Genomic DNA, 23,000 nt, shown 5'->3' with positions numbered 1-23,000 from the left:
GTTTAGATTTTGTTTCACAATCGATTAAAAAGGACTATGGATTAAAGCATTTAATGTCAATGGCCATTCTAAGCTGAATGTGCCTGCTCTCGTCAGATCGCAGAAGTTACACAGCTTAAGGCCTCGCTAGTACCAGTGTGGGAGACTGTCTGGGAATCCGTGGTGCAGTTGAATTCTTATTATGTCGTTTAGATTTTGTTTCACAATCGATTAAAAAGGACTATGGATTAAAGCATTTAATGTCAATGGCCATTCTAAGCTGAATGTCCCTGCTCTCGTCAGATCGCAGAAGTTACAAAGCTTAATGCCTCGCTAGTACCAGTGTGGGAGACTGTCTGGGAATCCGTGGTGCGGTTGCCTTTTTATTATGTCGTTTCGATTTTGTTTCACAATAGATTAAATAGGACTATGGATTAAAGCATTTAACGTCAATGGCCATTCTAAGCTGAATGTGCCTGCTCTCGTCAGATCGCAGAAGTTACCCAGCTTAAGGCCTCGCTAGTACCAGTGTGGGAGACTGTCTGGGAATCCGTGGTGCGGTTGACTTTTTATTATGTCGTTTAGATTTTGTTTCACAATCGATTAAAAAGGACTATGGATTAAAGCATTTAATGTCAAAGGCCATTCTAAGCTGAATGTGCCTGCTCTCGTCAGATCGCAGAAGTTACACAGCTTAACGCCTCGCTAGTACCAGTGTGGGAGACTGTCTGGGAATCCGTGGTGCGGTTGAATTTTTATTATGTCGTTTTGATTTTGTTTCACAATCGATTAAAAAGGACTATGGATTAAAGCATTTAATGTCAATGGCCATTCTAAGCTGAATGTCCCTGCTCTCGTCAGATCGCAGAAGTTACACAGCTTAAGGCCTTGCTAGTACCAGTGTGGGAGACTGTCTGGGAATCCGTGGTGCGGTTGACTTTTTATTATGTTGTTTAGATTTTGTTTCACAATCGATTAAAAAGGACTATGGATTAAAGCATTTAATGTCAATGGCCATTCTAAGCTGAATGTGCCTGCTCTCGTCAGACTGCAGAAGTTACACAGCTTAAGGCCTCGCTAGTACCAGTGTGGGAGACTGTCTGGGAATCCGTGGTGCGGTTGACTTTTTATTATGTCGTTTAGATTTTGTTTCACAATCGATTAAAAAGGACTATGGATTAAAGCATTTAATGTCAATGGCCATTCTAAGCTGAATGTGCCTGCTCTCGTCAGATCGCAGAAGTTACACAGCTTAAGGCCTCGCTAGTACCAGTGTGGGAGACTGTCTGGGAATCCGTGGTGCAGTTGAATTCTTATTATGTCGTTTAGATTTTGTTTCACAATCGATTAAAAAGGACTATGGATTAAAGCATTTAATGTCAATGGCCATTCTAAGCTGAATGTCCCTGCTCTCGTCAGATCGCAGAAGTTACAAAGCTTAATCCCTCGCTAGTACCAGTGTGGGAGACTGTCTGGGAATCCGTGGTGCGGTTGCCTTTTTATTATGTCGTTTCGATTTTGTTTCACAATAGATTAAATAGGACTATGGATGAAAGCATTTAACGTCAATGGCCATTCTAAGCTGAATGTGCCTGCTCTCGTCAGATCGCAGAAGTTACCCAGCTTAAGGCCTCGCTAGTACCAGTGTGGGAGACTGTCTGGGAATCCGTGGTGCGGTTGACTTTTTATTATGTCGTTTAGATTTTGTTTCACAATCGATTAAAAAGGACTATGGATTAAAGCATTTAATGTCAAAGGCCATTCTAAGCTGAATGTGCCTGCTCTCGTCAGATCGCAGAAGTTACACAGCTTAACGCCTCGCTAGTACCAGTGTGGGAGACTGTCTGGGAATCCGTGGTGCGGTTGAATTTTTATTATGTCGTTTTGATTTTGTTTCACAATCGATTAAAAAGGACTATGGATTAAAGCATTTAATGTCAATGGCCATTCTAAGCTGAATGTCCCTGCTCTCGTCAGATCGCCGAAGTTACACAGCTTAAGGCCTTGCTAGTACCAGTGTGGGAGACTGTCTGGGAATCCGTGGTGCGGTTGACTTTTTATTATGTTGTTCAGATTTTGTTTCACAATCGATTAAAAAGGACTATGGATTAAAGCATTTAATGTCAATGGCCATTCTAAGCTGAATGTGCCTGCTCTCGTCAGACTGCAGAAGTTACACAGCTTAAGGCCTCGCTAGTACCAGTGTGGGAGACTGTCTGGGAATCCGTGGTGCGGTTGACTTTTTATTATGTCGTTTAGATTTTGTTTCACAATCGATTAAAAAGGACTATGGATTAAAGCATTTAATGTCAATGGCCATTCTAAGCTGAATGTGTCTGCTCTCGTCATATCGCAGAAGTTACACAGCTTAAGGCTTTGCTAGTACCAGTGTGGGAGACTGTCTGGGAATCCGTGGTGCGGATGACTTTTTATTATGTCGTTTAGATTTTGTTTCACAATAGATTAAATAGGACTATGGATTAAAGCATTAAACGTCAATGGCCATTCTAAGCTGAATGTGCCTGCTCTCGTCAGAACGCAGAAGTTACACAGCTTAAGGCCTCGCTAGTACCAGTGTGGGAAACTGTCTGGGAATCCGTGGTGCGGTTGAATTTTTATTATGTCGTTTAGATTTTGTTTCACAATCGATTAAATAGGACTATGGATTAAGGCTTTTAATGTCAATGGCCATTCTAAGCTGAATGTCCATGCTCTCGTCAGATCGCAGAAGTTACACAGCTTAAGGCCTCGCTAGTACCAGTGTGGGAGACTGTCTGGGAATCCATGGTGCGGTTGACTTTTTATTATGTCGTTTAGATGTTGTTTCACAATCGATTAAAAAGGACTATGGATTAAAGCGTTTAATGTCAATGGCCATTCTAAGCTGAATGTGCCTGCTCTCGTTAGATCGCAGAAGTTACACAGCTTAACGCCTCGGCTAGTACCAGTGTGGGAGACTGTCTGGGAATCCGTGGTGCGGTAGACTTTTTATTATGTCGTTTAGATTTTGTTTCACAATAGATTAAATAGGACTATGGATTAAAACATTTAACTTCAATGGCCATTCTAAGCTGAATGTGCCTGCTCTCGTCAGATCGCAGAAGTTACACAGCTTAAGGATTCGCTCGTACCAGTGTGGGAGACTGTCTGGGAATCCGTGGTGCGGTTGAATTTTTATTATGTCGTTTAGATTTTGTTTCACAATCGATTAAAAAGGACTATGGATTAAAGCATTTAATGTCAATGGCCATTCTAAGCTGAATGTCCCTGCTCTCGTCAGATCGCAGAAGTTACACAGCTTAAGGCCTCGCTAGTACCAGTGTGGGAGACTGTCTGGGAATCCGTGGTGCGGTTGACTTTTTATTATGTCGTTTAGATTTTGTTTCACAATCGATTAAAAAGGACTATGGATTAAAGCATTTAATGTCAATGGCCATTCTAAGCTGAATGTGCCTGCTCTCGTCAGATCGCAGAAGTTACACAGCTTAAGGCCTCGCTAGTACCAGTGTGGGAGACTGTCTGGGAATCCGTGGTGCGGTTGACTTTTTATTATGTCGATTAGATTTTGTTTCACAATAGATTAAATAGGACTATGGATTAAAGCATTTAACGTCAATGGCCATTCTAAGCTGAATGTTCCTGCTCTCGTCAGAACGCAGAAGTTACACAGCTTAAGGCCTCGCTAGTACCAGTGTGGGAGACTGTCTGGGAATCCGTGGTGCGGTAGACTTTTTATTATGTCGTTTAGATTTTGTTTCACAATCGATTAAAAAGGACTATGGATTAAAGCATTCAATGTCAATGGCAATTCTAAGCTGAATGTGCCTGCTCTCGTTAGATCGCAGAAGTTACACAGCTTAAGCCCTCGCTAGTACCAGTGTGGGAGAGTGTCTGGGAATCCGTGGTGCGGTTGACTTTTTATTATGTTGTTTAGATTTTGTTTCACAATCGATTAAAAAGGACTATGGATTAAAGCATTTAATGTCAGTGGCCATTCTAAGCTGAATGTGCCTGCTCTAGTTAGATCGCAGAAGTTACACAGCTTAAGGCCTCGCTAGTACCAGTGTGGGAGACTGTCTGGGAATCTGTGGTGCGGTTGAATTTTTATTATGTCGTTTAGATTTTGTTTCACAATCGATTAAAAAGGACTATGGATTAAGGCATTTAATGTCAATGGCCATTCTAAGCTGAATGTCCCTGCTCTCGTCAGATCGCAGAAGTTACACAGCTTAAGGCCTTGCTAGTACCATTGAGGGAGACTGTCTGGGAATCCGTGGTGCGGTTGACTTTTTATTATGTTGTTTAGATTTTGTTTCACAATCGATTAAAAAGGACTATGGATTAAAGCATTTAATGTCAATGGCCATTCTAAGCTGAATGTGCCTGCTCTCGTCAGACCGCAGATGTTACACAGCTTAAGGCCTCGCTAGTACCAGTGTGGGAGACTGTCTTGGAATCCGTGGTGCGGTTGACTTTTTATTATGTCGTTTAGATTTTGTTTCACAATCGATTAAAAAGGACTATGGATTAAAGCATTTAATGTCAATGGCCATTCTAAGCTGAATGTGCCTGCTCTAGTCAGAACGCAGAAGTTACACAGCTTAAGGCCTCGCTAGTACCAGTGTGGGAAGCTGTCTGGGAATCCGTGGTGCGGTTGAGTTTTTATTATGTCGTTTAGATTTTGTTTCACAATCGATTAAAAAGGACTATGGATTAAAGCATTTACTGTCAATGGCCATTCTAAGCTGAATGTGCCTGCCCTCGTCAGATCGCAGAAGTTACACAGCTTAAGTCCTCGCTAGTACCAGTGAGGGAGACTGTCTGGGAATCCGTGGTGCGGTTGACTTTTTATTATGTCGTTTAGATTTTGTTTCACAATAGATTAAATAGGACTATGGATTAAAGCATTTAACGTCAATGGCCATTCTAAGCTGAATGTGCCTGCTCTCGTCAGAACGCAGAAGTTACACAGCTTAAGGCCTCGCTAGTACAAGTGTGGGAGACTGTCTGGGAATCCGTGGTGCGGTTGACTTTTTATTATGTCGTTTAGATTTTGTTTCACAATAGATTAAATAGGACTATGGATTAAGGCTTTTAATGTCAATGGCCATTCTAAGCTGAATGTGCCTGCTCTCGTCAGATCGCAGAAGTTACACAGCTTAAGGCCTCGCTAGTACCAGTGTGGGAGACTGTCTGGGAATCCGTGGTGCGGTTGACTTTTTATTATGTCGTTTAGATTTTGTTTCACAATCGATTAAAAAGGACTATGGATTAAAGCATTTAACATCAATGGCCATTCTAAGCTGAATGTCCCTGCTCTCGTTAGATCGCAGAAGTTACACAGCTTAAGGCCCCGCTAGTACCAGTGTGGGAGACTGTCTGGGAATCCGTGGTGCGGTTGACTTTTTATTATGTCGTTTAGATTTTGTTTCACAATCGATTAAAAAGGACTATGGATTAAAGCATTTAATGTCAATGGCCATTCTAAGCTGAATGTGCCTGCTCTCGTCAGATCGCAGAAGTTACACAGCTTAAGGCCTTGCTAGTACCAGTGTGGGAGACTGTCTGGGAATCCGAGGTGCAGTTGAATTTTTATTATGTCGTTTAGATTTTGTTTCACAATCGATTAAAAAGGACTATGGATTAAAGCATTTAATGTCAATGGCCATTCTAAGCTGAATGTCCCTGCTCTCGTCAGATCGCAGAAGTTACAAAGCTTAATGCCTCGCTAGTAACAGTGTGGGAGACTGTCTGGGAATCCGTGGTGCGGTTGCCTTTTTATTATGTCGTTTCGATTTTGTTTCACAATAGATTAACCCCTTCCCGACATTTGCCGTACATGTACGTCATGGAAAGTACTGACTTCCCGCATCTTGCCGTACATGTACGCCAAATGTTTGGGACCGGCTCAGAAGCTGAGCCGGTCCCATCATCACCGGATCTCAGCTGTATCTTACAGCTGACATCCGGCTGTAACGGCGGGGACCGAAATTAGCTTCGATCCCCGCCATTAACCCCTTAAGTGCAGCGCTCAAACGCGATCGCTGCACTTAAGGTGTTTGCAGCTCATCGGAACCCCAGTAATGAAATTGCCGGGGTTCCGGTGGCTGCAATGGCAACCGGAGGCCTAATACTGGCCTCCCGGTCTGCCTAGCACCGAAGCCGGTCAAGATCCGCCCGGCGGCGGAGCATGATCGGCTTCCGTAGCTGTCGGCAAGATGGCGCCGGGTCAGGAGCTGATCCGGCGTCATCAGCGGTGGAAGTCAGCTGTACTGTACAGCTGACATCCACCTGTAACGGCAGGAACCGGAGCTAGCTCCGATCCCTGCCATTAACCCCTTCGATGCAGCAATCGAAAGCGATTGCTGCATCGTAGCGGTTACTAGCAGATCGCCAGCCCTGACAGGCAATCGGGACTGGCGACTGCTGTTATGGCAACAGGAGACACAATGGTCTCCTGCTCTGCCATTACGGAAGCCGATTTAGGCCCCGCCGGGAGGCGAAGCCTAATCGGCTTGCTGTCAGTGAATGACTGACAGATCTAATACATTGCACTACATAGGTAGTGCAATGTATTAGAAAAAAAAAAATCTGACCGTTGGAACTTCAAGTCCCCTAGTGGGACTTGAGAAAAAGTGTAAAAAAAGTATAAAAAAGTGTAAAAAAAAGTGCACAAAATAAAAGTTTGAAAACAGTAAAAGTTTCAAGTAATCAAATAAAACACAATCCCCCTTTTACTCTTATCAAGTCCTTTATTATTGAAAAATAATAATAAACCATATGTATTTGGTATCGCCACGACCGTAACGACCGGAGGTATCAAAATATTATATTATTTATTGCATGCGGTGAACAGCGTAAAAAAAAACGTAAAAAACGTTACCAGAGTTTCTGTTTTTTGGTCACTTTGCCCTACAAATATTAGAATAAAAAGTGATCAAAAAGTCGCACGTATCCAAAAATGGTACCTATAAAAACTATAGCTCGTCCCGCAAAAAACAAGCCCTCATACACCTCCGTCGACAAAAAAAATAAAAAGTTATGGTTCTCACAACTTGGCGACAGAAAAAATACATTCTTTTTACAAAAGTAATTTTATTGTGCAAAAAGTTGGAAAACATAAAAAAGTGCTATAAATTAGGTATCGCCGGAATCGTACTGACCCGCAGAATAAAGTTAACATGTAATTTATAACGCATGGTGAACGCTGTATAAAAAAAAAACGAAAAAAGCTGTGCCAGAATTGCGTTTTTTTGTTTACCTGGCATCCCAAAAAATAGGATAAAAGGTGATCAAAAAGTCGCATGTACCCCAAAATGGTACCAATAATAACTACAGCTCGTCCCGCAACAAACCAGCCCTCATACCGCTACGTCTATGAAAAATAAAATTAGTTATGGCTCCAATAAGTCAGGAAATAAAAAAATATGCAGTTGTGCCCGAGGGGAACATTTCTTCTGTTTGAAGAGGCGATTTTTCAAGGACCTAAAATTAGGGAATCAGGAAAGGGAGGGCCCAAACATATCCGCTGGAAGCGACGATGCCCGTATTATACCAGGACAACACTTTCCCAGCAAAATTCCCCAAACTACAAAGGCGCGGAGTGTGGACCAAAAGGGGGATAAGAAATGACACCATTTATCAGTGCGACACTGGCCTGTGCGGAAAGGATTGCTTCACAGCGTAACACACATCTATGGATTATTTTATTGTTTTTTTTTACCCCATTATTATACCACCTGACTATGCCCCTTATATACTCCGCCCGGCTTACATATGCCCTACATTATAAACGGAAACACCAGTAAGACTCCAAACAAAACTACTACCAAGCAAAATCCACGCTCCAAAAGCCAAATGGCATTTCCTCCCATCTGAACCCTACAGCGTGCCCAAACAGCAGTTTCCTTCCACATATATGGCATCGTCATACCCGGGAGAACCCTTTTAGCAATTTTTGGGGTGTGTGTCTCCAGTGGCATAAGCTGGGCACGACATATTTGCCACTGAATGGCATATCTAGGGAAAAATATAAATTTTTAATTTGCACCATCCACAGCGCATTCATTTATGGAAAAGATCTGTGGGGTGAAAATGCTCACTACACCCCTTAATAAATGCCTTGAGGGGTGCAGTTTCGATAGTGGGGTCACTTCCCAGGGGTTTATTTTTATTATTTCACATCTGAGCCTCTGCAGTTGTGAACCAATACTTTGTAAATCGCCAAATTAGGCCTCAATTTTACATGGTACCCTTTCACTCCTGAGCCTGGTCGACTGTCCAGGCAAGAGATTAGGGCCACATGTACGGTGTTTCTAAAACCAGGAAACCCAGCATAATAATTAGAGAGCTGTCTTGTTATGGTGGCACAAGCCGGGCACCACATATTGTCCACATATCTGTGGAAAAAATCCCATTTTCACTCTGCAACATCGAGTTCACACTAATTTCTACAAAACACCTGCAGGGTTAACATGCTCACTACACCCGTAGGTAAAAGCATTGAGGGGTGTAGTTTCCAAAATGGGGTCACTTCTGGGGGGTTTCCACTGTTTTGGGCCCACAGGCGCCCAGAAACCAATCCAGAAACATCTGCACTCCAAATGGCGGTCCTTCCCTTCTGAGCCCTGCCGTGTGCCCAAACAGCAGTTTATGACCACATATGGGGTATTGCCGTACTCGGTCGAAATTGCTTTACAAATGTTGGGTTCTTTTTTTCCTTTATTTGTTGCGAAAATGAAAAAATTTGCGCTAAAGCTACGTCTTATTGAAGAAAAAGGATTGTTTTTATTTTCACTGCCCAATTCTAATAAATTCTATGAAACATCTGTGGGGTAAAAATGCTCACTACGCCCCTAGATGAATTCCTCAAGAGGTGTAGTTTCCTAAATGGTGTCACTTTTTGGGCGTTTTCATTGTTTTTTCCCCTCAGGGGCTTTGCAAATGTGACATGGCCGCCGCAAACCATTCCTGCTCAATGTGATCTCCAAAACCCAAATAGCGCTCTTTCCCTTCTAAGCCAAGCCGTGTCTCCAAACAGCCGTTTATTACCACATGTGGGGCATTGTTTTACTCGGGAGAAATTGCTTTACAAATTTTGTGGTGCTTTTTCTCCTTCAGTCCTTGTGGAAATGAGTAAAAATAAGCTAAACCTACATTTTCTTTGAAAAAATGTTGATTTTTATTTTCAGGGCCTACTTCCAATAATTTCTGCAAAAAACCTGTGGTGTCAAAGAGCTCACTATACCCCTAGATAATTTCCTCAATGGGTGTAGTCTCCAAAATGGGGTCACTTGTGGGGGGTTTCCACTGTTTTGTCTCCTCAGGGACTTCGTAAATGTGACCTGGCCTCCGCAAACCATTCCTGCTAAACTTGAGCTCCAAAAGCCAAATAGCGCTCTTTCCCTTCTCAGCCCTGCCGTGTCTCCAAACAACCGTTTATTACCACATGTGGGGCATTGTTTTACTCGGGAGAGATTGGTTTACAAATTTTACGTGCTTTTTCTCCTTCAGTCCTTGTGGAAATGAGAAAAAATTAGCTAAACCTACATTTTCTTTGAAAAAATTTAGATTGTCATTTTCAGGGCCTATTTTCCAATAATTTATGCCAAAAACCTGTTGGGTCAAAACGCTCACTATACCCCTAGATAATTTCCTCAATGGGCGTAGTTTCCTAAATGGGGTCACTTGTGGGGGGTTTCCACTGTTTTGTCCCCTCAGGGGCTTTGTAAATGCGACATGGCCTCCGCAAACCATTCCTGCTAAACTTGAGCTCCAAAAGCCAAATAGCGCTCTTTCCCTTCTCAGCCTCGCCGTGTCTCCAAACAACCGTTTATTACCACATGTGGGGTATTGTTTTACTCGGGAGAAATTGCTTTACAAATTTTACGGTGCTTTTTCTCCTTTAGTCTTTGTGAAAATGAGAAAAAAAATCGCTAAACCTACATTTTCTTTGAAGAAATGTTGATTTTAATTTTCACGGCCTACTTCTAATAATTTCTGTAAAAAAGCTGTGCGGTCAAAATGCTCACTGTACCCCTAGATAATTTCCTTGAGGTGTGTAGTTTCCCAGATGGGGTCACTTTTGGGGGATTTTGACTGTTTTGGCACCGCAAGAGCCCTTCAAACCTGACATGGAGCCTAAAATTTATTCTAACAAAAATAAGGCCCCAAAATCCACCAGGTGCTCCTTTGCTTCTGAGGTCTGTGCTTCAGTCCAGTAGCACGCTACGGCCACATGTGGGATATTTCCTAAAACTGCAGAAACTGGGCAACAAATATTGAGTTGCATTTCTCTGGTAAAACCTTCTGTGTTATAAAAAAAATTGTACTAAAAATTTATTTCTGCAAAAAAATATGAAATTTGTAAAATTCACCTCTACATTGCTTTAATTCCTGTGACATGTGTAAAGGGTTAAGACATTTTCTAAATGCTGTTTTGAATACTTTGAGGGGTGAAGTTTTTAAAATGGGGTGACTTTTTTGGGGTTTCTAATATATAAGGCCCTCAAAGCCACTTCACAACTGAACTGGCCCCTGTAAAAATGGCCTTTTGAAATTTTCTTGAAATGTGAGAAATTGCTGCTAAAGTTCTAAGCCTTGTGAGGTCATAGAAAAATAAAAGGATGTTCAAAAAACGATGCCAATCTAAAGTAGACATATGGGTGATGTTAATTAGAAACAATTTTGGGTGGTATAACTGCCTGTCTTACAAGCAGATACATTTAAATTGAGAAAAATGCTAATTTTTGCAATTTTTCGCTAAATTTTGGTGTTTTTCACAATTAAATACTGAACATATCGAGCAAATTTTGCCAGTAACATAAAGTCCAATGTGTCACGAGAAAACAATCTCAGAATCGCTTGGATAGGTGAAAGCATTCCGGAGTTATTACCACATAAAGTGACACATGTCAGATTTGAAAAATGAGGCTCGGTCAGGAAGGTCAAAAGTGGCTAAAGAGGGAAGGGGTTAAATAGGACTATGGATTAAAGCATTTAACGTCAATGGCCATTCTAAGCTGAATGTGCCTGCTCTCGTCAGATCGCAGAAGTTACCCAGCTTAAGTCCTCGCTAGTACCAGTGTGGGAGACTGTCTGGGAATCCGTGGTGCGGTTGACTTTTTATTATGTCGTTTAGATTTTGTTTCACAATCGATTAAAAAGGACTATGGATTAAAGCATTTAATGTCAAAGGCCATTCTAAGCTGAATGTGCCTGCTCTCGTCAGATCGCAGAAGTTATACAGCTTAAGGCCTCGCTTGTACCAGTGTGGGAGACTGTCTGGGAATGCGTGGTGCGCTTGACTTTTTATTATGTCGTTTAGATTTTGTTTCACAATCGATTAAAAAGGACTATGGATTAAAGCATTTAATGTCAATGGCCATTCTAAGCTGAATGTGCCTGCTCTCGTTAGATCGCAGAAGTTACACAGCTTAAGGCCTCACTAGTAACAGTGTGGGAGACTGTCTGGGAATCCGTGGTGCTGTTGAATTTTTATTATGTCGTTTAGATTTTATTTCACAATCGATAAAAAAGGACTATGGATTAAAGCATTTAATGTCAATGGCCATTCTAAGCTGAATGTGCTTGCTCTCGTCAGATCACAGAAGTTACACAGCTTAAGGCCTCGCTAGTACCATTGTGGGAGACTGTCTGGGAATCCGTGGTGCGGTTGACTTTTTATTATGTCGTTTAGATTTTGTTTCACAATCGATTAAAAAGGACTATGGATTAAAGCATTTAATGTCAATGGCCATTCTAAGCTGAATGTGCCTGCTCTCGTCAGATCGCAGAAGTTACACAGCTTAAGGCCTCGCTAGTACCAGTGTGGGAGACTGTCTGTGAATCCGTGGTGCGGTTGACTTTTTATTATGTCGTTTAGATTTTGTTTCACAATCGATTAAAAAGGACTATGGATTAACACATTTAATGTCAATGGCCATTCTAAGCTGGATGTGCCTGCTCTCGTCAGATCGCAGAAGTTACACAGCTTAAGTCCTCGCTAGTACCAGTGTGGGAGACTGTCTGGGAATCCGTGGTGCGGTTGACTTTTTATTATGTCGTTTAGATTTTGTTTCACAATAGATTAAATAGGACTATGGATTAAAGCATTTAACGTCAATGGCCATTCTAAGCTGAATGTCACTTCTCTCGTCAGAACGTAGAAATTACACAGCTTAAGGCCTCGCTAGTACCAGTGTGGGAGACTGTCTGGGAATCCGAGGTGCGGTTGACTTTTTATTATGTCGTTTAGATTTTTTTCACAATCAATTAAAAAGGACTATGGATTAAAGCATTTAATGTCAATGGCCATTCTAAGCTGAATGTGCCTGCTCTCGTCAGATCGCAGAAGTTACACAGCTTAAGGCCTTGCTAGTACCAGTGTGGGAGACTGTCTGGGAATCCGTGGTGCGGTTGACTTTTTATTATGTCGTTTAGATTTTGTTTCACAATCGATTAAAAAGGACTATGGATTAAAGCATTTAATGTCAATGGCCATTCTAAGCTGTATGTGCCTGCTCTTGTCAGATCACAGAAGATACACAGCTTAAGGCCTCGCTAGTACCAGTATGGGAGACTGTCTGAGAATCCGTGGTGCGGTTGCCTTTTATTATGTCGTTTAGATTTTGTTTCACAATCGATTAAGAAGGACTATGGATTAAAGCATTTAATGTCAATGGCCATTCTAAGCTGAATGTCCCTGCTCTCGTCAGATCGCAGAAGTTACAAAGCTTAATGCCTCGCTAGTACCAGTGTGGGAGACTGTCTGGGAATCCGTGGTGCGGTTGCCTTTTTATTATGTCGTTTCGATTTTGTTTCACAATAGATTAAATAGGACTATGGATTAAAGCATTTAATGTCAAAGGCCATTCTAAGCTGAATGTGTCTGCTCTCGTCAGATCGCAGAAGTTACACAGCTTAAGGCCTCGCTAGTACCAGTGTGGTAGACTGTCTGGGAATCCGTGGTGCGGTTGACTTTTTATTATGTCGTTTAGATTTTGTTTCACAATCGATTAAAAAGGACTATGGATTAAAGCATTTAATGTCAATGGCCATTCTAAGCTGAATGTACCTGCTCTCGTCAGATCGCAGAAGTTACACAGCTTAAGGCCTCGCTAGTACCAGTGTGGGAGACTGTCTGGGAATCCGTGGTGCGGTTGACGTTTTATTATGTCGTTTAGATTTTGTTTCACAATAGATTAAATAGGACTATGGATTAAAGCATTTAACGTCAATGGCCATTCTAAGCTGAATGTGCCTGCTCTCGTCAGATAACAGAAGATACACAGCTTAAGGCCTCGCTAGTACCAGTGTGGGAGACTGTCTGGGAATCCGTGGTGCGGTTGTCTTATTATTATGTCGTTTAGATTTTGTTTCACAATCGATTAAAAAGGACTATGGATTAAAGCATTTAATGTCAATGGCCATTCTAAGCTGAATGTGCCTGCTCTCGTCAGATCGCAGAACTTACACAGCTTAAGGCCTCGCTAGTACCAGTGTGGGAGACTGTCTGGGAATCCGTGGTGAGGTTGACTTTTTATTCTGTCGTTTAGATTTTGTTTCACAATCGATTAAAAAGGACTATGGATTAAAGCATTTAATGTCAATGGCCATTCTAAGCTGTATGTGCCTGCTCTTGTCCGATCACAGAAGATACACAGCTTAAGGCCTCGCTAGTACCAGTATGGGAGACTGTCTGGGAATCCGTGGTGCGGTTGCCTTTTTATTATGTCGTTTAGATTTTGTTTCACAATCGATTAAAAAGGACTATGGATTAAAGCATTTAATGTCAATGGCCATTCTAAGCTGAATGTGCCTGCCCTCGTCAGATCGCAGAAGTTACACAGCTTAAGGCCTCGCTAGTACCAGTGTGGGAGACTGTCTGGGAATCCGTGGTGCGGTTGACTTTTTATTATGTCGTTTAGATTTTGTTTCACAATAGATTAAATAGGACTATGGATTAAAGCATTTAACGTCAATGGCCATTCTAAGCTGAATGTGCCTGCTCTCGTCAGAACGCAGAAGTTACACAGCTTAAGGCCTCGCTAGTACCAGTGTGGGAGACTGTCTGGGAATCCGTGGTGCGGTTGAATTTTTATTATGTCGTTTTGATTTTGTTTCACAATCGATTAAAAAGGACTATGGATTAAGGCATTTAATGTCAATGGCCATTCTAAGCTGAATGTCCCTGCTCTCGTCAGATCGCAGAAGTTACACAGCTTAAGGCCTTGCTAGTACCAGTGTGGGAGACTGTCTGGGAATCCGTGGTGCGGTTCACTTTTTATTATGTTGTTTAGATTTTGTTTCACAATCGATTAAAAAGGACTATGGATTAAAGCATTTAATGTCAATGGCCATTCTAAGCTGAATGTGCCTGCTCTCGTCAGACTGCAGAAGTTACACAGCTTAAGGCCTCGCTAGTACCAGTGTGGGAGACTGTCTGGGAATCCGTGGTGCGGTTGACTTTTTATTATGTCGTTTAGATTTTGTTTCACAATCGATTAAAAAGGACTATGGATTAAAGCATTTAATGTCAATGACCATTCTAAGCTGAATGTGCCTGCTCTCGTCAGATCGCAGAAGTTACACAGCTTAAGGCCTCGCTAGTACCAGTGTGGGAGACTGTCTGGGAATCCGTGGTGCAGTTGAATTCTTATTATGTCGTTTAGATTTTGTTTCACAATCGATTAAAAAGGACTATGGATTAAAGCATTTAATGTCAATGGCCATTCTAAGCTGAATGTCCCTGCTCTCGTCAGATCGCAGAAGTTACAAAGCTTAATGCCTCGCTAGTACCAGTGTGGGAGACTGTCTGGGAATCCGTGGTGCGGTTGCCTTTTTATTATGTCGTTTCGATTTTGTTTCACAATAGATTAAATAGGACTATGGATTAAAGCATTTAACGTCAATGGCCATTCTAAGCTGAATGTGCCTGCTCTCGTCAGATCGCAGAAGTTACCCAGCTTAACGCCTCGCTAGTACCAGTGTGGGAGACTGTCTGGGAATCCGTGGTGTGGTTGAATTTTTATTATGTCGTTTTGATTTTGTTTCACAATCGATTAAAAAGGACTATGGATTAAAGCATTTAATGTCAATGGCCATTCTAAGCTGAATGTCCCTGCTCTCGTCAGATCGCAGAAGTTACACAGCTTAAGGCCTTGCTAGTACCAGTGTGGGAGACTGTCTGGGAATCCGTGGTGCGGTTGACTTTTTATTATGTTGTTTAGATTTTGTTTCACAATCGATTAAAAAGGACTATGGATTAAAGCATTTAATGTCAATGGCCATTCTAAGCTGAATGTGCCTGCTCTCGTCAGACTGCAGAAGTTACACAGCTTAAGGCCTCGCTAGTACCAGTGTGGGAGACTGTCTGGGAATCCGTGGTGCGGTTGACTTTTTATTATGTCGTTTAGATTTTGTTTCACAATCGATTAAAAAGGACTATGGATTAAAGCATTTAATGTCAATGGCCATTCTAAGCTGAATGTGTCTGCTCTCGTCATATCGCAGAAGTTACACAGCTTAAGGCTTTGCTAGTACCAGTGTGGGAGACTGTCTGGGAATCCGTGGTGCGGATGACTTTTTATTATGTCGTTTAGATTTTGTTTCACAATAGATTAAATAGGACTATGGATTAAAGCATCAAACGTTAATGGCCATTCTAAGCTGAATGTGCCTGCTCTCGTCAGAACGCAGAAGTTACACAGCTTAAGGCCTCGCTAGTACCAGTGTGGGAAACTGTCTGGGAATCCGTGGTGCGGTTGAATTTTTATTATGTCGTTTAGATTTTGTTTCACAATCGATTAAATAGGACTATGGATTAAGGCTTTTAATGTCAATGGCCATTCTAAGCTGAATGTCCATGCTCTCGTCAGATCGCAGAAGTTACACAGCTTAAGGCCTCGCTAGTACCAGTGTGGGAGACTGTCTGGGAATCCATGGTGCGGTTGACTTTTTATTATGTCGTTTAGATGTTGTTTCACAATCGATTAAAAAGGACTATGGATTAAAGCATTTAATGTCAATGGCCATTCTAAGCTGAATGTGCCTGCTCTCGTTAGATCGCAGAAGTTACACAGCTTAACGCCTCGGCTAGTACCAGTGTGGGAGACTGTCTGGGAATCCGTGGTGCGGTTGACTTTTTATTATGTCGTTTAGATTTTGTTTCACAATAGATTAAATAGGACTATGGATTAAAACATTTAACTTCAATGGCCATTCTAAGCTGAATGTGCCTGCTCTCGTCAGATCGCAGAAGTTACACAGCTTAAGGATTCGCTCGTACCAGTGTGGGAGACTGTCTGGGAATCCGTGGTGCGGTTGCATTTTTATTATGTCGTTTAGATTTTGTTTCACAATCGATTAAAAAGGACTATGGATTAAAGCATTTAATGTCAATGGCCATTCTAAGCTGAATGTCCCTGCTCTCGTCAGATCGCAGAAGTTACACAGCTTAAGGCCTCGCTAGTACCAGTGTGGGAGACTGTCTGGGAATCCGTGGTGCGGTTGACTTTTTATTATGTCGTTTAGATTTTGTTTCACAATCGATTAAAAAGGACTATGGATTAAAGCATTTAATGTCAATGGCCATTCTAAGCTGAATGTGCCTGCTCTCGTCAGATCGCAGAAGTTACACAGCTTAAGGCCTCGCTAGTACCAGTGTGGGAGACTGTCTGGGAGTCCGTGGTGCGGTTGACTTTTTATTATGTCGATTAGATTTTGTTTCACAATAGATTAAATAGGACTATGGATTAAAGCATTTAACGTCAATGGCCATTCTAAGCTGAATGTTCCTGCTCTCGTCAGAACGCAGAAGTTACACAGCTTAAGGCCTCGCTAGTACCAGTGTGGGAGACTGTCTGGGAATCCGTGGTGCGGTAGACTTTTTATTATGTCGTTTAGATTTTGTTTCACAATCGATTAAAAAGGACTATGGATTAAAGCATTCAATGTCAATGGCAATTCTAAGCTGAATGTGCCTGCTCTCGTTAGATCGCAGAAGTTACACAGCTTAAGCCCTCGCTAGTACCAGTGTGGGAGAGTGTCTGGGAATCCGTGGTGCGGTTGACTTTTTATTATGTTGTTTAGATTTTGTTTCACAATCGATTAAAAAGGACTATGGATTAAAGCATTTAATGTCAGTGGCCATTCTAAGCTGAATGTGCCTGCTCTCGTTAGATCGCAGAAGTTACACAGCTTAACGCCTCGCTAGTACCAGTGTGGGAGACTGTCTGGGAATCCGTGGTGCGGTTGACTTTTTATTATGTCGTTTAGATTTTGTTTCACAATAGATTAAATAGGACTATGGATTAAACAATTTAACGTCAATGGCCATTCTAAACTGAATGTGCCTGCTCTCGTCAGATCGCAGAAGTTACACAGCTTAAGGCCTCGCTAGTACCAGTGTGGGAGACTGTCTGGGAATCTGTGGTGCGGTTGAATTTTTATTATGTCGTTTAGATTTTGTTTCACAATCGATTAAAAAGGACTATGGATTAAGGCATTTAATGTCAATGGCCATTCTAAGCTGAATGTCCCTGCTCTCGTCAGATCGCAGAAGTTACACAGCTTAAGGCCTTGCTAGTACCAGTGAGGGAGACTGTCTGGGAATCCGTGGTGCGGTTGACTTTTTATTATGTTGTTTAGATTTTGTTTCACAATCGATTAAAAAGGACTATGGATTAAAGCATTTAATGTCAATGGCCATTCTAAGCTGAATGTGCCTGCTCTCGTCAGACCGCAGAAGTTACACAGCTTAAGGCCTCGCTAGTACCAGTGTGGGAGACTGTCTTGGAATCCGTGGTGCGGTTGACTTTTTATTATGTCGTTTAGATTTTGTTTCACAATCGATTAAAAAGGACTATGGATTAAAGCATTTAATGTCAATGGCCATTCTAAGCTGAATGTGCCTGCTCTAGTCAGAACGCAGAAGTTACACAGCTTAAGGCCTCGCTAGTACCAGTGTGGGAAACTGTCTGGGAATCCGTGGTGCGGTTGAATTTTTATTATGTCGTTTAGATTTTGTTTCACAATCGATTAAAAAGGACTATGTATTAAAGCATTTAATGTCAATGGCCATTCTAAGCTGAATGTCCCTGCTCTCGTCAGATCGCAGAAGTTACACAGCTTAAGGCCTCGCTAGTACCAGTGTGAGAGACTGTCTGGGAATCCGTGGTGCGGTTGACTTTTTATTATGTTGTTTAGATTTTGTTTCACAATAAATTAAATAGGACTATGGATTAAGGCTTTTAATGTCAATGGCCATTCTAAGCTGAATGTGCCTGCTCTCGTCAGATCGCAGAAGTTACACAGCTTAAGGCCTCGCTAGTACCAGTGTGGGAGACTGTCTGGGAATCCGTGGTGCGGTTGACTTTTTATTATGTCGTTTACATTTTGTTTCACAATAGATTAAATAGGACTATGGATTAAAGCATTTAACGTCAATGGCCATTCTAAGCTGAATGTGCCTGCTCTCGTCAGATCGCAGAAGTTACACAGCTTAAGGCCTCGCTAGTACCAGTGTGGGAGACTGTCTGGGAATCCGTGGTGCGGTTGAATTTTTATTATGTCGTTTAGATTTTGTTTCACAATCGATTAAAAAGGACTATGGATTAAAGTATTTGATGTCAATGGCCATTCTAAGCTGAATGTCCCTGCCCTCGTCAGATCGCAGAAGTTACACAGCTTAAGGCCTCGCTAGTACCAGTGTGGGAGACTGTCTGGGAATCTGTGGTGCGGTTGACTTTTTATTATGTCGTTTAGATTTTGTTTCACAATCGATTAAAAAGGACTATGGATTAAAGCATTTAATGTCTATGGCCATTCTAAGCTGAATGTGCCTGCTCTCGTCAGATCGCAGAAGTTACACAGCTTAAGGCCTCGCTAGTACCAGTGTGGGAGACTGTCTGGGAATCCGTGGTGCGGTTGACTTCTTATTATGTCGTTTAGATTTTGTTTCACAATAGATTAAATAGGACTATGGATTAAAGCATTTAACGTCAATGGCCATTCTAAGCTGAATGTGCCTGCTCTCGTCAGATCGCAGAAGTTACACAGCTTAAGGCCTCGCTAGTACCAGTGTGGGAGACTGTCTGGGAATCCGTGGTGCGGTTGTCTTTTTATTATGTCGTTTAGATTTTGTTTCACAATCGATTAAAAAGGACTATGGATTAAAGCATTTAATGTCAATGGCCATTCTAAGCTGAATGTGCCTGCCCTCGTCAGATCGCAGAAGTTACACAGCTTAAGGCCTCGCTAGTACCAGTGTGGGAGACTGTCTGGGAATCTGTGGTGCGGTTGACTTTTTATTATGTCGTTTAGATTTTGTTTCACAATCGATTAAAAAGGACTATGGATTAAAGCATTTAATGTCTATGGCCATTCTAAGCTGAATGTGCCTGCTCTCGTCAGATCGCAGAAGTTACACAGCTTAAGGCCTCGCTAGTACCAGTGTGGGAGACTGTCTGGGAATCCGTGGTGCGGTTGACTTCTTATTATGTCGTTTAGATTTTGTTTCACAATAGATTAAATAGGACTATGGATTAAAGCATTTAACGTCAATGGCCATTCTAAGCTGAATGTGCCTGCTCTCGTCAGATCGCAGAAGTTACACAGCTTAAGGCCTCGCTAGTACCAGTGTGGGAGACTGTCTGGGAATCCGTGGTGCGGTTGTCTTTTTATTATGTCGTTTAGATTTTGTTTCACAATCGATTAAAAAGGACTATGGATTAAAGCATTTAATGTCAATGGCCATTCTAAGCTGAATGTGCCTGCTCTAGTCAGAAGGCAGAAGTTACACAGCTTAAGGCCTCGCTAGTACCAGTGTGGGAAACTGTCTGGGAATCCGTGGTGCGGTTGACTTTTTATTATGTTGTTTAGATTTTGTTTCACAATAAATTAAATAGGACTATGGATTAAGGCTTTTAATGTCAATGGCCATTCTAAGCTGAATGTGCCTGCTCTCGTCAGATCGCAGAAGTTACACAGCTTAAGGCCTCGCTAGTACCAGTGTGGGAGACTGTCTGGGAATCCGTGGTGCGGTTGACTTTTTATTATGTCGTTTAGATTTTGTTTCACAATCGATTAAAAAGGACTATGGATTAAAGCATTTAATGTCAATGGCCATTCTAAGCTGAATGTGCCTGCTCTCGTTAGATCGCAGAAATTACACAGCTTAACGCCTCGCTAGTACCAGTGTGGGAGACTGTCTAGGAATCCGTGGTGCGGTTGACTTTTTATTATGTCGTTTACATTGTGTTTCACAATAGATTAAATAGGACTATGGATTAAAGCATTTAACGTCAATGGCCATTCTAAGCTGAATGTGCCTGCTCTCGTCAGATCGCAGAAGTTACACAGCTTAAGGCCTCGCTAGTACCAGTGTGGGAGACTGTCTGGGAATCCGTGGTGCGGTTGAATTTTTATTATGTCGTTTAGATTTTGTTTCACAATCGATTAAAAAGGACTATGGATTAAAGCATTTGATGTCAATGGCCATTCTAAGCTGAATGTCCCTGCCCTCGTCAGATCGCAGAAGTTACACAGCTTAAGGCCTCGCTAGTACCAGTGTGTGAGACTGTCTGGGAATCTGTGGTGCGGTTGCCTTTTTATTATGTCGTTTAGATTTTGTTTCACAATCGATTAAAAAGGACTATGGATTAAAGCATTTAATGTCTATGGCCATTCTAAGCTGAATGTGCCTGCTCTCGTCAGATCGCAGAAGTTACACAGCTTAAGGCCTCGCTAGTACCAGTGTGGGAGACTGTCTGGGAATCCGTGGTGCGGTTGACTTCTTATTATGTCGTTTAGATTTTGTTTCACAATAGATTAAATAGGACTATGGATTAAAGCATATAATGTCAATGGCCATTCTAAGCTGAATGTGCCTGCTCTCGTCAGATCGCAGAAGTTACACAGCTTAAGGCCTCGCTAGTACCAGTGTGGGAGACTGTCTGGGAATCCGTGGTGCGGTTGTCTTTTTATTATGTCGTTTAGATTTTGTTTCACAATCGATTAAAAAGGACTATGGATTAAAGCATTTAATGTCAATGGCCATTCTAAGCTGAATGTCCCTGCTCTCATCAGATTGCAGAAGTTACACAGCTTAAGGCCTCGCTAGTACCAGTGTGGGAGACTGTCTGGGAATCCGTGGTGCGGTTGACTTTTTATTATGTCGTTTAGATTTTGTTTTACAATCGATTAAAAAGGACTATGGATTAACCCCTTAAGGACGCAGCCTAGTTTGGGCCTTAAGGCTCAGAGCCCATTTTTCAAATCTGACATATTTCACTTTATGTGGTAATAACGTCGGAATGCTTAAACCTATGCAAGCGATTCCGAGATTGTTTTCTCGTGACACTTTGGGCTTCATGTTCGTGGTAAAATTTGGTCGATATATTCAGTCTTTATTTGAGAAAAATTGCAAAATTTAGAGAAAATTTAGAAAAAATAGCATTTTTCAGAATTTAAATGCATCTGCTTGAAAAACAGACGGTTATACCACCCAAAATAGTTACTAGTTCACATTTCCCATATGTCTACTTTAGATTAGCATCGTTTTTAGAACATTATTTTATTTTTCTTGGACGTTACAAGGCTTAGAACATAAACAGCAATTTCTCATATTTTTAAGAAAATTTCAAAAGCCTTTTTTTTAAGGTACCTGTTCAGTTCTGAAGTGGCTTTGAGGGGCCTATGTATTAGAAACCCCCATAAAGCACCCCATTTTAAAAACTAGACCCTTCAAAGTATTCAAAACAGCATTTAGAAAGTTTTTTAACCCTTCAGGAATTTCACAGGAATTAAAGCAAAGTGGAGGTGAAATTTGCAAATTTCGTTTTTATTTCTGAATTTCAATTTTATTCTATTTTTTTTCTGTAACAAAGAAGGTTTTACCAGAGAAACACAACTAAATATGTATTGTCCAGATTCTTCAGTTTTTAGAAATGTCCCACATGTGGCTCTAGTGCGCTCGTGGAATAAAACACAAGCCCCAGAAGCAAAGAAGCACCTAGTGCATTTTGGTGGTGCTTTTTTATTAGCATATATTTTAGGCAGCATGCCAGGTTTGGAGAGGTGTTGAGGTGCCAAAACAGTAGGAATCCCCCAAAACTGACCCCATTTTGGAAACTGCACCCCTCAAGGAATTAATTTATGGTTATTGTTACCATTTTGACCCCGTAGTTTTTTCACAGCGCGTATTTGAATTGGGCTGTGAAATTAAAAGAATGACAATTTTTCCAATAAGATGTCATTTTTGATCAGAATTTCTTATTTTCACAGGGAACAAAATGCCCCATTTTGTTGCCCAATTTGTCCTGAGTGCGGCAATACCCCATTTGTGGTGATAAACTGCCGTTTGGGCCCATGGGAGGGCTCAGAAGGAAAGGAGCGCTATGTGTTTGTTGGAGTCCAGATTTTGCTGTATTGGTTTTCGGGTGCCATGTTGCATTTGCAGAGCCTCAGAGGTATCAAAGCAATGGAAACCCACCAAAAGTGACCCCATTTTGGAAACAAAACCCCTCAAGGAATTTATTTATGGGTGTTGTGACCATTTAGACCCCACAGTTTTTTCACAGAACTTATTTGAATTGGGCTGTGAATTTAAAAAGAAAAACTTTTTTCCAATAAGATGTAGTTTTGGCTCAAAATGTCTTATTTTCACAACGAATAAAATACCCCATTTTGTTGCCAAATTTGTCCTGAGTGCGGCAATACCCTATTTGTGCCCATAAACTGCCGTTTGGGCCCATGGGAGGTATTAGAAGGAAAGGAGCGCTATGTGTTCTTTGGAGCAGAGATTTTGCTGGATTGGTTTTCGGGTGCCATGTCGCATTTGCAGAGCCCCAAAGGTATCAAAGCAATGGAAACCCACCAGAAGTGACCCCATTTTGGAAACTACACCCCTCAAGGAATTCATTTATGGGTGTTGTGACCATTTAGACTCCACAGTTTTTTCACAGAATTTATTTGAATTGGGCTGTGAATTCAAAAAAATTACATTTTTTCCAATAAGAGGT

General features: G+C 41.6%; 64 pseudogenes; all 64 read left to right on the top strand.

The window, feature by feature from the left end:
* The first annotated feature begins 55 nt into the window (after positions 1-55).
* On the top strand, positions 56-174 carry LOC142713465 (5S ribosomal RNA; annotated as a pseudogene).
* A 253-nt stretch (positions 175-427) lies between these two features.
* Positions 428-546, top strand: LOC142713310 (5S ribosomal RNA; annotated as a pseudogene).
* Positions 547-799: 253 nt separating this feature from the next.
* Positions 800-918, top strand: LOC142713414 (5S ribosomal RNA; annotated as a pseudogene).
* A 67-nt stretch (positions 919-985) lies between these two features.
* LOC142713546 (5S ribosomal RNA) lies at positions 986-1,104 on the top strand (annotated as a pseudogene).
* A 67-nt stretch (positions 1,105-1,171) lies between these two features.
* LOC142713464 (5S ribosomal RNA) lies at positions 1,172-1,290 on the top strand (annotated as a pseudogene).
* Positions 1,291-1,543: 253 nt separating this feature from the next.
* LOC142713309 (5S ribosomal RNA) lies at positions 1,544-1,662 on the top strand (annotated as a pseudogene).
* A 253-nt stretch (positions 1,663-1,915) lies between these two features.
* On the top strand, positions 1,916-2,034 carry LOC142713708 (5S ribosomal RNA; annotated as a pseudogene).
* Positions 2,035-2,101: 67 nt separating this feature from the next.
* Positions 2,102-2,220, top strand: LOC142713544 (5S ribosomal RNA; annotated as a pseudogene).
* A 253-nt stretch (positions 2,221-2,473) lies between these two features.
* On the top strand, positions 2,474-2,592 carry LOC142713500 (5S ribosomal RNA; annotated as a pseudogene).
* A 67-nt stretch (positions 2,593-2,659) lies between these two features.
* Positions 2,660-2,778, top strand: LOC142713099 (5S ribosomal RNA; annotated as a pseudogene).
* Positions 2,779-3,218: 440 nt separating this feature from the next.
* LOC142713279 (5S ribosomal RNA) lies at positions 3,219-3,337 on the top strand (annotated as a pseudogene).
* A 67-nt stretch (positions 3,338-3,404) lies between these two features.
* LOC142713218 (5S ribosomal RNA) lies at positions 3,405-3,523 on the top strand (annotated as a pseudogene).
* A 67-nt stretch (positions 3,524-3,590) lies between these two features.
* LOC142713236 (5S ribosomal RNA) lies at positions 3,591-3,709 on the top strand (annotated as a pseudogene).
* A 439-nt stretch (positions 3,710-4,148) lies between these two features.
* LOC142713695 (5S ribosomal RNA) lies at positions 4,149-4,267 on the top strand (annotated as a pseudogene).
* Positions 4,268-4,334: 67 nt separating this feature from the next.
* On the top strand, positions 4,335-4,453 carry LOC142713736 (5S ribosomal RNA; annotated as a pseudogene).
* Positions 4,454-4,706: 253 nt separating this feature from the next.
* LOC142713172 (5S ribosomal RNA) lies at positions 4,707-4,825 on the top strand (annotated as a pseudogene).
* A 67-nt stretch (positions 4,826-4,892) lies between these two features.
* Positions 4,893-5,011, top strand: LOC142713321 (5S ribosomal RNA; annotated as a pseudogene).
* A 67-nt stretch (positions 5,012-5,078) lies between these two features.
* LOC142713216 (5S ribosomal RNA) lies at positions 5,079-5,197 on the top strand (annotated as a pseudogene).
* Positions 5,198-5,264: 67 nt separating this feature from the next.
* Positions 5,265-5,383, top strand: LOC142713621 (5S ribosomal RNA; annotated as a pseudogene).
* A 67-nt stretch (positions 5,384-5,450) lies between these two features.
* On the top strand, positions 5,451-5,569 carry LOC142713612 (5S ribosomal RNA; annotated as a pseudogene).
* Positions 5,570-10,982: 5,413 nt separating this feature from the next.
* LOC142713603 (5S ribosomal RNA) lies at positions 10,983-11,101 on the top strand (annotated as a pseudogene).
* A 67-nt stretch (positions 11,102-11,168) lies between these two features.
* LOC142713702 (5S ribosomal RNA) lies at positions 11,169-11,287 on the top strand (annotated as a pseudogene).
* Positions 11,288-11,354: 67 nt separating this feature from the next.
* Positions 11,355-11,473, top strand: LOC142713661 (5S ribosomal RNA; annotated as a pseudogene).
* A 67-nt stretch (positions 11,474-11,540) lies between these two features.
* Positions 11,541-11,659, top strand: LOC142713678 (5S ribosomal RNA; annotated as a pseudogene).
* A 67-nt stretch (positions 11,660-11,726) lies between these two features.
* LOC142713423 (5S ribosomal RNA) lies at positions 11,727-11,845 on the top strand (annotated as a pseudogene).
* A 67-nt stretch (positions 11,846-11,912) lies between these two features.
* On the top strand, positions 11,913-12,031 carry LOC142713467 (5S ribosomal RNA; annotated as a pseudogene).
* Positions 12,032-12,098: 67 nt separating this feature from the next.
* LOC142713089 (5S ribosomal RNA) lies at positions 12,099-12,217 on the top strand (annotated as a pseudogene).
* A 66-nt stretch (positions 12,218-12,283) lies between these two features.
* On the top strand, positions 12,284-12,402 carry LOC142713331 (5S ribosomal RNA; annotated as a pseudogene).
* Positions 12,403-12,840: 438 nt separating this feature from the next.
* Positions 12,841-12,959, top strand: LOC142713149 (5S ribosomal RNA; annotated as a pseudogene).
* Positions 12,960-13,026: 67 nt separating this feature from the next.
* On the top strand, positions 13,027-13,145 carry LOC142713460 (5S ribosomal RNA; annotated as a pseudogene).
* Positions 13,146-13,398: 253 nt separating this feature from the next.
* On the top strand, positions 13,399-13,517 carry LOC142712978 (5S ribosomal RNA; annotated as a pseudogene).
* A 253-nt stretch (positions 13,518-13,770) lies between these two features.
* On the top strand, positions 13,771-13,889 carry LOC142713476 (5S ribosomal RNA; annotated as a pseudogene).
* A 67-nt stretch (positions 13,890-13,956) lies between these two features.
* LOC142713359 (5S ribosomal RNA) lies at positions 13,957-14,075 on the top strand (annotated as a pseudogene).
* Positions 14,076-14,142: 67 nt separating this feature from the next.
* LOC142713734 (5S ribosomal RNA) lies at positions 14,143-14,261 on the top strand (annotated as a pseudogene).
* A 67-nt stretch (positions 14,262-14,328) lies between these two features.
* On the top strand, positions 14,329-14,447 carry LOC142713543 (5S ribosomal RNA; annotated as a pseudogene).
* A 67-nt stretch (positions 14,448-14,514) lies between these two features.
* LOC142713710 (5S ribosomal RNA) lies at positions 14,515-14,633 on the top strand (annotated as a pseudogene).
* Positions 14,634-15,072: 439 nt separating this feature from the next.
* Positions 15,073-15,191, top strand: LOC142713413 (5S ribosomal RNA; annotated as a pseudogene).
* A 67-nt stretch (positions 15,192-15,258) lies between these two features.
* LOC142713542 (5S ribosomal RNA) lies at positions 15,259-15,377 on the top strand (annotated as a pseudogene).
* A 253-nt stretch (positions 15,378-15,630) lies between these two features.
* On the top strand, positions 15,631-15,749 carry LOC142713626 (5S ribosomal RNA; annotated as a pseudogene).
* Positions 15,750-15,816: 67 nt separating this feature from the next.
* On the top strand, positions 15,817-15,935 carry LOC142713098 (5S ribosomal RNA; annotated as a pseudogene).
* A 440-nt stretch (positions 15,936-16,375) lies between these two features.
* On the top strand, positions 16,376-16,494 carry LOC142713278 (5S ribosomal RNA; annotated as a pseudogene).
* A 67-nt stretch (positions 16,495-16,561) lies between these two features.
* Positions 16,562-16,680, top strand: LOC142713299 (5S ribosomal RNA; annotated as a pseudogene).
* A 67-nt stretch (positions 16,681-16,747) lies between these two features.
* On the top strand, positions 16,748-16,866 carry LOC142713235 (5S ribosomal RNA; annotated as a pseudogene).
* Positions 16,867-17,119: 253 nt separating this feature from the next.
* Positions 17,120-17,238, top strand: LOC142713070 (5S ribosomal RNA; annotated as a pseudogene).
* Positions 17,239-17,305: 67 nt separating this feature from the next.
* Positions 17,306-17,424, top strand: LOC142713033 (5S ribosomal RNA; annotated as a pseudogene).
* Positions 17,425-17,491: 67 nt separating this feature from the next.
* On the top strand, positions 17,492-17,610 carry LOC142713645 (5S ribosomal RNA; annotated as a pseudogene).
* A 67-nt stretch (positions 17,611-17,677) lies between these two features.
* Positions 17,678-17,796, top strand: LOC142713492 (5S ribosomal RNA; annotated as a pseudogene).
* Positions 17,797-17,863: 67 nt separating this feature from the next.
* LOC142713065 (5S ribosomal RNA) lies at positions 17,864-17,982 on the top strand (annotated as a pseudogene).
* A 67-nt stretch (positions 17,983-18,049) lies between these two features.
* On the top strand, positions 18,050-18,168 carry LOC142713652 (5S ribosomal RNA; annotated as a pseudogene).
* Positions 18,169-18,235: 67 nt separating this feature from the next.
* LOC142713215 (5S ribosomal RNA) lies at positions 18,236-18,354 on the top strand (annotated as a pseudogene).
* A 67-nt stretch (positions 18,355-18,421) lies between these two features.
* Positions 18,422-18,540, top strand: LOC142713451 (5S ribosomal RNA; annotated as a pseudogene).
* Positions 18,541-18,607: 67 nt separating this feature from the next.
* On the top strand, positions 18,608-18,726 carry LOC142713677 (5S ribosomal RNA; annotated as a pseudogene).
* A 67-nt stretch (positions 18,727-18,793) lies between these two features.
* On the top strand, positions 18,794-18,912 carry LOC142713347 (5S ribosomal RNA; annotated as a pseudogene).
* Positions 18,913-18,979: 67 nt separating this feature from the next.
* LOC142713343 (5S ribosomal RNA) lies at positions 18,980-19,098 on the top strand (annotated as a pseudogene).
* Positions 19,099-19,165: 67 nt separating this feature from the next.
* Positions 19,166-19,284, top strand: LOC142713606 (5S ribosomal RNA; annotated as a pseudogene).
* Positions 19,285-19,351: 67 nt separating this feature from the next.
* On the top strand, positions 19,352-19,470 carry LOC142713346 (5S ribosomal RNA; annotated as a pseudogene).
* A 67-nt stretch (positions 19,471-19,537) lies between these two features.
* LOC142713342 (5S ribosomal RNA) lies at positions 19,538-19,656 on the top strand (annotated as a pseudogene).
* Positions 19,657-19,723: 67 nt separating this feature from the next.
* LOC142713177 (5S ribosomal RNA) lies at positions 19,724-19,842 on the top strand (annotated as a pseudogene).
* A 67-nt stretch (positions 19,843-19,909) lies between these two features.
* LOC142713213 (5S ribosomal RNA) lies at positions 19,910-20,028 on the top strand (annotated as a pseudogene).
* A 67-nt stretch (positions 20,029-20,095) lies between these two features.
* On the top strand, positions 20,096-20,214 carry LOC142713086 (5S ribosomal RNA; annotated as a pseudogene).
* Positions 20,215-20,281: 67 nt separating this feature from the next.
* LOC142713449 (5S ribosomal RNA) lies at positions 20,282-20,400 on the top strand (annotated as a pseudogene).
* Positions 20,401-20,653: 253 nt separating this feature from the next.
* LOC142713345 (5S ribosomal RNA) lies at positions 20,654-20,772 on the top strand (annotated as a pseudogene).
* Positions 20,773-20,839: 67 nt separating this feature from the next.
* LOC142713341 (5S ribosomal RNA) lies at positions 20,840-20,958 on the top strand (annotated as a pseudogene).
* A 67-nt stretch (positions 20,959-21,025) lies between these two features.
* On the top strand, positions 21,026-21,144 carry LOC142713433 (5S ribosomal RNA; annotated as a pseudogene).
* The last annotated feature ends 1,856 nt before the right edge of the window (positions 21,145-23,000 follow it).

The sequence above is a fragment of the Rhinoderma darwinii genome, unplaced genomic scaffold (genome assembly GCF_050947455.1).
Source record: "Rhinoderma darwinii isolate aRhiDar2 unplaced genomic scaffold, aRhiDar2.hap1 Scaffold_434, whole genome shotgun sequence".
Taxonomy (NCBI): domain Eukaryota; kingdom Metazoa; phylum Chordata; class Amphibia; order Anura; family Rhinodermatidae; genus Rhinoderma; species Rhinoderma darwinii.
The sequence above is the reverse complement of the archived record's forward strand: the minus strand, read 5'-3'. Positions and strand labels throughout refer to the sequence as shown.